This window comes from Babylonia areolata, chromosome 10, assembly GCF_041734735.1.
Source record: "Babylonia areolata isolate BAREFJ2019XMU chromosome 10, ASM4173473v1, whole genome shotgun sequence".
Classification (NCBI taxonomy): Eukaryota; Metazoa; Mollusca; class Gastropoda; order Neogastropoda; family Buccinidae; genus Babylonia; species Babylonia areolata.
The window spans coordinates 31,093,289-31,103,288 of NC_134885.1; the positions used below are offsets into that span (position 1 = coordinate 31,093,289).

General features: G+C 44.8%; 1 protein-coding gene across 1 annotated transcript in view; it reads right to left on the bottom strand.

Annotated features, from left to right (window-relative positions):
• The window catches only part of LOC143286538 (cytochrome P450 302a1, mitochondrial-like), a 50,128-nt gene extending 41,729 nt beyond the window's left edge, over positions 1-8,399 (bottom strand). Inside the window, exons 1-2 of the mRNA XM_076594140.1 lie at positions 8,261-8,399; positions 4,552-4,707 (exon numbers count right to left, since the gene is read on the bottom strand). The gene's annotated coding sequence lies outside the window, so the exon portion shown is untranslated. The remainder of the gene's footprint in view (positions 1-4,551; positions 4,708-8,260) is intronic.
• Between the last annotated feature and the right edge of the window lie 1,601 nt (positions 8,400-10,000).

Here is a 10,000-nt window from a genome sequence, read left to right on the forward strand (position 1 = left end):
ACAAGTCATGCATGCCAGCGGTCTGCTCGCTGGCTGTGTCGATACGGATCATAGCTCACAGGCGTCCAATGAGTGCCCGGCGTGCACTGGACGTGTGTGTGTGTGTGTGTGTGTGTGTGTGTGTGTTACGCTCTCTCGCTATGGAACAAAGTATCTTCAGTGACGACCTCCCGTTGTTTTATTGCTTGGTTTGTCAGTCATTTTCGAACAGCCTGGTATCAGTATCAGTAGTTTTTAAGGAGGCGTCACTGCGTTCGGTCAAATTCATATACGCTACACCACATCTGCCAGGCAGATGCCTGACCAGCAGCGTAACCCAACGCGCTTAGTCAGGCCTTGAGGGCACAGCAGAAGGGCTAACTGCTGTCCTGACTAACTGGGCTAGAATTTGATTATAGTGGAGAGTGTCTTGCCCACCAAGTTACATCCCCGCTCTCTCGGCCAAGAGGGTTTTAGGACAGTCCGTGTTGGGGATGGTTCCAAAAAGGCCAACTAGCCCCCTGTGGTTTGCACACGTAAAACAGGACTTACACAACACAGTAAGGACTGGCCGGAGGCCAAGAAATAGGTCTGTTTTGTTTCTGAGTCACTATGGGCTGGATGGCGAGGTCACATCACGGTCACCCTGACCCAGTACTGAGAGAACTGACAACTAACTGATGGGCTACATGTGTGCGCACTATGCATGTGCGAGAGTGTTGGTGTATGTGTACACATGCGTGCGCGTGTGTATGTGTCTGGTCTGTCCTGGAGAATCTGCAAGGGCATATTTGATTGTTATAAATAATTAAAATATTTTTAAAATGTTTTTCTTTTAACCATTATTTATAACTATCGTGATAATTTTGTTAGGATTTCTTATCCAGAACAGTCCGCGAGTCGAAGAAGGCAATGTCAGTACTGAGTCAGTACCACGCCCGCCTATGATTTACTGGGGAATGTCCAAAATACAAATGAACAGCGCTCCCGGCCTGCACCAGCTCGGGAGACTGAAACAAAGACAGAAAGACAGACTGAAAAAAGACAGAAAGACAGACTGAAAAAAGACAGACTGAAACAAAGACAGAAAGACAGACTGAAAAAAGACAGACTGAAACAAAGACAGAAAGACAGACTGAAAAAAAGACAGAAAGACAGACAGAAACAAAGACAGAAAGACAGACTGAAAAAAGACAGAAAGACAGACAGAAACAAAGACAGAAAGACAGACAGAAACAAAGACAGACTGAAAAAAAGACAGAAAGACAGACAGAAACAAAGACAGAAAGACAGACAGAAACAAAGACAGAAAGACAGACAGAAACAAAGACAGACTGAAAAAAGACAGAAAGACAGACAGAAACAAAGACAGAAAGACAGACAGAAACAAAGACAGACTGAAAAAAAGACAGAAACAAAGACAGACAGACAGACAGAAACAAAGACAGAAAGACAGACTGAAAAAAAGACAGACAGAAACAAAGACAGAAAGACAGACAGAAACAAAGGGAAACAGAAAGAAACAGACAAACAAACGGGTTTGGGGTGGGTGGGGGGATGGAAGTGACGAAGTAAAGAATGAAAGCACCGAAGACGGAAGAAGAAGAAGAAGAAAGAGCATGATATAAGCTCAGGTTTGTTGTTGCTCAAGTTTTCCTTTTTTTTTTTTTCTTTATTGAGTGCTGTATTTTGTCTTGTTTCTTGAAATTAACATGTTTAACTCACTCAGTACGGCCAGTCCTCTCTTCTCCTCTATACAGACCCCTTGGATGTCCAGTGGGTCTCTGAATGACCCAACCTTTAGCTTCCGTCGTCAGAATTGTGGTATTCTTTGTCAACAGCCTTCCGCTTGCAATATTTTGATGATGGTAATTGGGGTGAAACGCTGTTAACGTCGTCTCTTTCGCCGTTCGTATGGAGAGAGTTAAACCACGAAGCAGAGGATGAGAAGGAGGAAGAGGGGGCGGAGGCCGACGGAGGATAGAGAACTCAGAACCCATGCAATCGAATGCAAAGGCCACCATGGTCCATTTAGGTTTGGTACAACTTGACTGATGAAGCTGTATACCTACTCAAAATGTCGGCGTCAACCAGGCTGACAAATATACTGAGACACCTGCAGTGTTAAACTGACGGGAAATTTGAGGAACACCCCCAGTGACGAATCAGTGCTTGACTAACGTGGATGACCTTGACTGTGTGGTCCATGTCTTTGCGTTTCAGTGAGCCTCCAGCATTTTCAACTCCGTCTGCGCAGGAGTCTACCACGGACCGATAAACACACACACACACACACACACACGCACGCACATGCACACACACACACACACACACACACACACACACACACTGACACAGTGAACACGCACACATGCTTAGATTCACACACATATACAGAAACACACTCAGACACCACACCACACACATAAACACACACACACACACACACACCTCACCACACACATAAACACACACACACGTACACACACACACACACACACACACACACACACACACACACACACACATAACTCTGATGCCGGGGGATAGAACCCGCAACGCTCACGGCCACTTCGCCACGACTGCTTATCCAGGGTTTAAACAGTTAAACACACCTGCATTCTTCACGTTACTTTGCTCAAGGAGACAGCTGCACGCACCACACCAGCAGCGGTAGAGAGAGTCCTGATGGAAATCACGACAAGACGCGGAGTTTAACTCACTCGGTACGGCCAGTCCTCTCTTCTCCTATACACAGACCCCTCGGATGTCCAGTGGGTGTCTGAATGACCCAACCTTTAGCTTCCGTCGTCAGAATTGTGGTATCTTTGTCAACATTCACCTCTTCAGTATAAGAGCCTTCCACTTGCAATATTTTGGTGATGGTAATTGGGGTGAAACGCTGTTAACGGCGTCTCGTTCGCCATTCGTATGGAAAGAGTTAAGAAAATGGGTTTAGACTCTTCCACTTTCACACACACACACACACACACTTTGAAAGCAAAAGGACATCACTGGAACAGAATGCTCACCAGTATTAAGGAAAAACCACTGGATGCTATGAAAAGAAAAACAAGAGAGGCAAGGCCTTCGAGACTCACTTGTGATAAATTAAGTCCCCTAGCATTCATTACAGAGTAATTTCCCTTTTTTACCTCTGCACCAAAACGTTTGCAAAATAAATAAAAATTCCATGCTTAGCAAAAGAAGTCCCTGTTTGAACAAAAAATGATAATAATGACTCCTCTTGTTGTTGTGTCTGAATAAGAGGTCAAAGTGCCAAGTTTAGAGAATACAAAAAATATAAATATAACAGTAAATGCAGTTTGCATATAATTAGGCTTCTTTTATTATTTTTTGTGCCCATCCCATAGGTGCAATATTGTTTTAAACAAGATGACTGGAAAGAACTGAATTTTTCCTATTTTTATGCCAAATTTGGTGTCAACTGACAAAGTATTTGCAGAGAAAATGTCAATGTTAAAGTTTACCACAGACACACGGACACACACACACACACACACACACACACACACACACACACACACACACACACAGAGAGACAACCGAACACCGGGTTAAAACATAGACTCACTTTGTTTACACAAGTGAGTCAAAAAATTACTTCTAAACTGACTTGCATTTCTAGTGATTAATGGCCCCCATGCATATCATCTGTGAATGTGAACAGCTAATACATTCTCCCACATTTTTTCATGTGCAAAATCTGCAGTTCCATCTCAAGTGTTTGCATTTGAAACGTTTTATAATAATGATGGCAATCAGCTTGTGTTTGAAATAGTTCAGAGTTTAATGGGGAACCTCACTGGCTGGCTCTTTGTTGTAAATTTACTGGTGACTAACTGGTTATCTCTTGTTTTTTTGTTTGTTTTTGTTGTGGGTTTTTTTTGTTTGTTTCTTTGTTTATACTGTTTTTGTGCTAACTGGGGGGAGGGGGGGGGGTCCGGGGGGGGGCGGGGGAGGAATAGCTAAAGTATTGATTTAAAATTATTATGTTTAAAATAATAAATGAGAGAGAGAAAGAGAGAGAGAGTCAGGCAGACATCCATTCAGACAGACACCACCGTAAAGGAGAATGGCTGCCCAAGTACTAATGGCGGGGTAAACAGTACATGCCATTGCACGTGGTCAAAGCCACCTCGAACATTTCACACTCGTTCTGGGTAGTAAAGAAACAAAATGAAATAAAATAATTAGAACAACGAATAAGAATAGTAAGTGGAATAGTCCATTAAAGGTAACAAAGCGATGAAAAGAACAATTGGTACATTATCATGTTCGTACGTCAGTTCGTACACACACACACACACACACACACACACACACACACACACACACACACACTTATAAAACAAGCAAACAAAGACATACGTACACATTCACGCCCACACACTCAAACACACACAAACACACACACGCACTTACTGTTCATTTGCTAGCACGATCACACATACATTCAAGAAGAAGAAGAAGACAGAGACAGAAATGCGGGAGCAGCAGGTAAATGTCAAACACACACACACACACACACACACACACACAGATGCTTACCTCAGAACTTGGTCAGTCAAGTACCGGCCCGCCGAACCCTTCTTCAGTCTTATCCGTCAGGTCAAACACCACCACCACCAACCACCACCACCACCACCACTGACATCAAGACGTCCTCCGAGGTCGACGCGCGCCCGGACAGGAGTCAGCTGATCACTGAGTCACACAATAATGATAACAAACTATCACTGTCCATCCTCAAGTCACCGTCACAAATACCTCTGACACGGACACTGACACTGACACTGACACACCGGTGCGGGGACACTGATCGACATTAAAAAAAAAAAATTGCCAAACTGACAGTCACACTGATAAGAGAGAGAGAGAGAGAGGAGGAGGAGGAGTATGGCCCAGAGGTAACGCGTCCGCCTAGGAAGCGAGAAAATCTGAGCGCGCTGGTTCGAATCACGGCTCGGCCGCCGATATTTTCTCCCCCTCCACTAGACCTTGAGTGGTGGTCTGGACGCTAGTCATTCGGATGAGACGCTAAACCGATGTCCCGTGTGCAGCATGCACTTAGCGCACGTAAAAGAACCCACGGGCAACAAGAGTGTTGTTCCTCAGTGGGAAAATTCTGTAGAAAAATCCACTTCGATAGGGAAAACAAATGAAACTCTCCCTGGGGAGAGCAGCCCGAATTTCACACAGAGAAATCTGCTGTGATAAAAAGAAATACAAATACAATACAAATACAAATACTTCGTAGAGAGAGAGATGGCGACGGAGAGAGAGATGAGAGTACGTCCGTTACTCCCCACTTCCGAGCAGAGTTAGTACTGGTGATGACGACTGCACCACTACTACTAGTTCGTTCTCTGAACAGTCAGTGACCTCAGAAAAGATTTTTTTTCCCCCTCCCTTCCTTCCTTCCTTCCCACTTCTCACCCTCATTTCCCACCCTCTCTCTGTCTCTCTCTGTCTCTGTCTCTCTCAGTCGCAGTGGTCTGCCTCACGTTCCCGGGCACTTTGCCAGTCAGCTGACCCTCACACCCCTTCACCGACACCCCCCCCCCCCCTCTCTCTCTCTCTCTCCCCTCCAACTCATAACCCCAGTTCACCCTTTAACCTGAAAAGCACTGTCCCTGCCTGCCCCGTCCCCCCTCCCTCTCCCCCCCTTCTCTCTCTCTCTCTCTCTCTCTCTCTCTCTCTCTCCACATTCCTTCCACTATTTCACACACACACCCCACCCCCACCCACTACACATGTGTGTTGGTTTTCACCTGAGAGCCGCGTTTTTTTGGTTTTGTTTTTTTTCCCGACGGGGCTGTTAGGCTCTCTCGTGGTGAAAACTTTACTGTATAAGCTCTACTGAATTGTGCTATGACTCTACTGCACTATACTATACTGTCCTCTGCATTGTAGTTCACTGTAGTGCAATGCACTATATATACCCGCACTAAACAACTATAATCCACTGCTCTGCACAAAACCACACTGCTCTAACTCTTACTGCACTGCACTATTCTATACTGCTCTGAACTGAACTGCTTTACACTACACCATACTGCACTGCACAATACCGCACTGCTCTACACTCTACCGTTGCACTATACTGAACTTCACTGTACTATACCAAACTGCACTATACCGAAATACACTGCACAAAACTGCACTGTACTAGTTCACCACACTCTAGTGCACTGCACTATACTCTACTGCACTGTACTGCACTGCACAATACTATACTGCACTGCACGGTTACTATACTATACTACACTATACTATACTATACTACAGCACAGCACTGCACTTTTCCGCACTGCACTGCGCTATATATTTACGATATCATGTTGCAGTGTACTCTGCATTACACTGCATCGTGCAATACAACACTGCACTGTACTATACTGTTTTACACCATAGTATGTTGCACTGTATTGCACTATTATATACTGCACAGCACTGTCCAATACCACGCTGCATTGTACTATGCTACACTGTACTATCCTGCACTGTATTTCACAGTGTAAAAAACAAAAAAACTGTTTGAAAGTGTGGTTCGATTCCAAGAGAGAGGGGAGCAGACAGGGGGGATATAAGATCGACTGATGATGCACACACTCACTTGCTCTCCTCACACCAATAGCAGGGCCACATGGAGTGTTTACTTTACAATACAGCAGTATACACACTAAAACCCTGACTCCTGGGAGGAATCTGCAGTGGACCGTGACAAATGGCGCGCTGCTGTGCACAAAGGCGCCAAGTTGTGCGAGGCCAACAGGATTGCTGCGGCTGTTCAGAAGAGGCAGGCCAGAAAGTCACGGGCAAACAAGCTCCCTGACAATGATATGCCTGTCTTTGTCTGCCCCAACTGTCAGCGAACATTTCGTGCGCAGATTGGACTATTCAGCCATCTGCGCATTCACAGGTAGATTCATGAGCATCCCCCCACCCTACCACCACCCTCCCCCCATCCCCCAGCTGGATGACAACGATGGTCATCAACGATCTCGATGGACACACACCACCACCACCATACACACTAAGCAGTTCACCCTACTTAGCAAAAGCAACACACAGCCGTACATAAAGCATTTCACCCTACACTTAAAGCACTTCCTTCAAGCAGCACACTGTAAAAAGTTCACCCTACACCTAAAGCAGCACACCTGGAACACAAACACACAACCAAAAACCCCAGTCAGATAAAATCTCAAATATCTGGACATCACTGACATAAAAGGCCTATACCCTCTCATCACCTTTCATCACATGTCCACCAGTATGCACCCCTCTCATACATAAATCTAGGTGAGGTAATGTAAGCTTCATCAAGCTTACCTGCCACCGACAGTGACATGCCATACTGTGCACAAAACATATCATTGACCAGTACAACCCTGTGTTCAACTCATGTTACCCATCATTCAATAAAACTTTGTGTTACCATAACCAAACAAATAATTATCCTCTTTGTCTTCACAAAGTATATATCCTCTTTGTCTTCACAAAGTATCCCACTGACACAATTGCATGTATGGAAATCATTATTTCCAACATATCTCTGGTAAACAACAACATAGTACTGAACCTCAGTGCTCTCATTGTCAACCAACTCATTAATCACATTACAATATGCTTCCCACTTTGAACAAAGCTAAACCACTGACACATAGCACGACTCCTACACATGTTACCAAGTCAAACATGTGTTCCACAACACCTGCTGTTAACGCCCATGTGCACGCACACATGAAAAATCCTCAACACCCACTGACACAGTGTTAGCCTACAAATATGTCCACTTCACATTTAACCAACACCACCTAATGTACTAAACATGTAAGCAGTTCATCAAAAATACATCGAAACCCACTTTAGGTGTAGCAAAACCAAAATACTACACACATCTGCTACACACATACCATCTCCATGGTTTCTCCACTTTCAGAGCTTTCACTGTTTGCACAGTTAGTCAACAACTGACAATACACTGACATATCACTGCACTACCAATTATGTCAACAATGAGAACAAGATATCTGTAATGAAACATAAGGGGGGGGGGGGAGAGACTTAAAAGATTTAGGCCAGTACTTCCCTCACTTAATGGGTAGCTTTCACACATTAACCCCTTTTCTTTCCACAAGCCACAAGATCAACTTCAACTGGCTGTTCACCGACCGGACACAAAACATGGATGGATTCCCAACACAACTAAGTTATCAACATAACATAAAACCATTACAAGTCATGTACTCACAGCCCCGTCAAGGATTTCCTTGCTCCTCACATTTACTGATCAGTCAGTCACCCTGTGTCAGATTCTAGTTCCTGTGGGAGGCAGCTAAGAATTAGCTGTGCTGACTGGTTTTATTTTCTCTCACAACATACTGTGCATACTAATGCAAGCGACAACACTCACTCCCCCCCAACCAGTTGAACTGAAATAACGACGGGCGCAATAGCCGAGTGGTTAAAGCGTTGGACTGTCAATCTGAGGGTCCCGGGTTCGAATCACGGTGACGGCGCCTGGTGGGTAAAGGGTGGAGATTTTTACGATCTCCCAGGTCAACATATGTGCAGACCTGCTAGTGCCTGAACCCCCTTCGTGTGTATATGCAAGCAGAAGATCAAATACGCACGTTAAAGATCCTGCAATCCATGTCAGCGTTCGGTGGGTTATGGAAACAAGAACATACCCAGCATGCACACCCCCGAAAACGGAGTATGGCTGCCTACATGGCGGGGTAAAAACGGTCATACACGTAAAAGCCCACTCGTGTGCATACGAGTGAACGCAGAAGAAGAAGAAGAAGAACTGAAATAACCAAACTTATTTATATCTGGGGGAAGGTGAAGGGTTGGGGAGGGAAGGGGGCAGGGTGTGGGTGGTGGGGGTGACACTGCCGGCACACTATTACACCAGCATAATACTATACTGCACTGTACTATTCTGCACTGTATTCCACTACAATACACTATACTGCCCTGTATTTCACAGCACTATACTATACTGCACTGTATTTTACTGCACTCATGCTAAACTGCGCTATATTTGACTGCACTATACTACACTCCACTGCATTGTACTCTACTGCACTGTGGACTGCTTCAGTGACTATACTCTACTGCACTATAATCTACTGCAGTGCAGTACACTGTGATGTACTGTGCTCTGCTTCAGTGCACTGTACTGGACTGGACTACACAATTATCTGCTGCACTGCACCGGCTATGCTGCACTGTACTGAACACTGGCTTCGATGCATCGAACTACTGAACCACACTACTCTATTGCGTTGCATTATACTGCTCTTCACTGTACTCTGCTACACAACGCTGCACTATACTATACTCTACTTCTCCATCTGCTGCACTTTACTACGCTGCACTCTTTCTGCACTTTGCTACGCTGCACTGTTTCTGCACTTTACTACGCTGCACTGTTTCTGCACTTTACTACGCTGCACTGTTCCTGCACTTTACTACGCTGTACTTTACTACGATGCACTGTACCTTCACTTTACTACACTGCACTGTACCTTCACTTTACTACACTGCACTGTTTCTGCACTTTACTACGCTGAACTGTTCCTGCACTTTACTACGATGCACTTTACTACGCTGCACTGTACCTTCACTTTACTACACTGTACTGTTTCTGCACTTTACTACGCTGCACTGTACCTTCACTTTACTACGCTTCACTGTACCTGCACTTTACTACACTGCACTGTTTCTGCACTTTACTACACTGCACTGTACCTTCACTTTACTACGATGCACTGTTTCTGCACTTTACTACGATGCACTGTTTCTGCACTTTACTACACTGCACTGTACCTTCACTTTACTACGATGCACTTTACTACGCTGCACTTTACTACATTGCACTGTTTCTGCACTTTACTACACTGCACTGTACCTTCACTTTACTACGATGGCACTTTACTACGCTGCACTTTACTACACTGCACTGTTTCTGCACTTTACTACACTG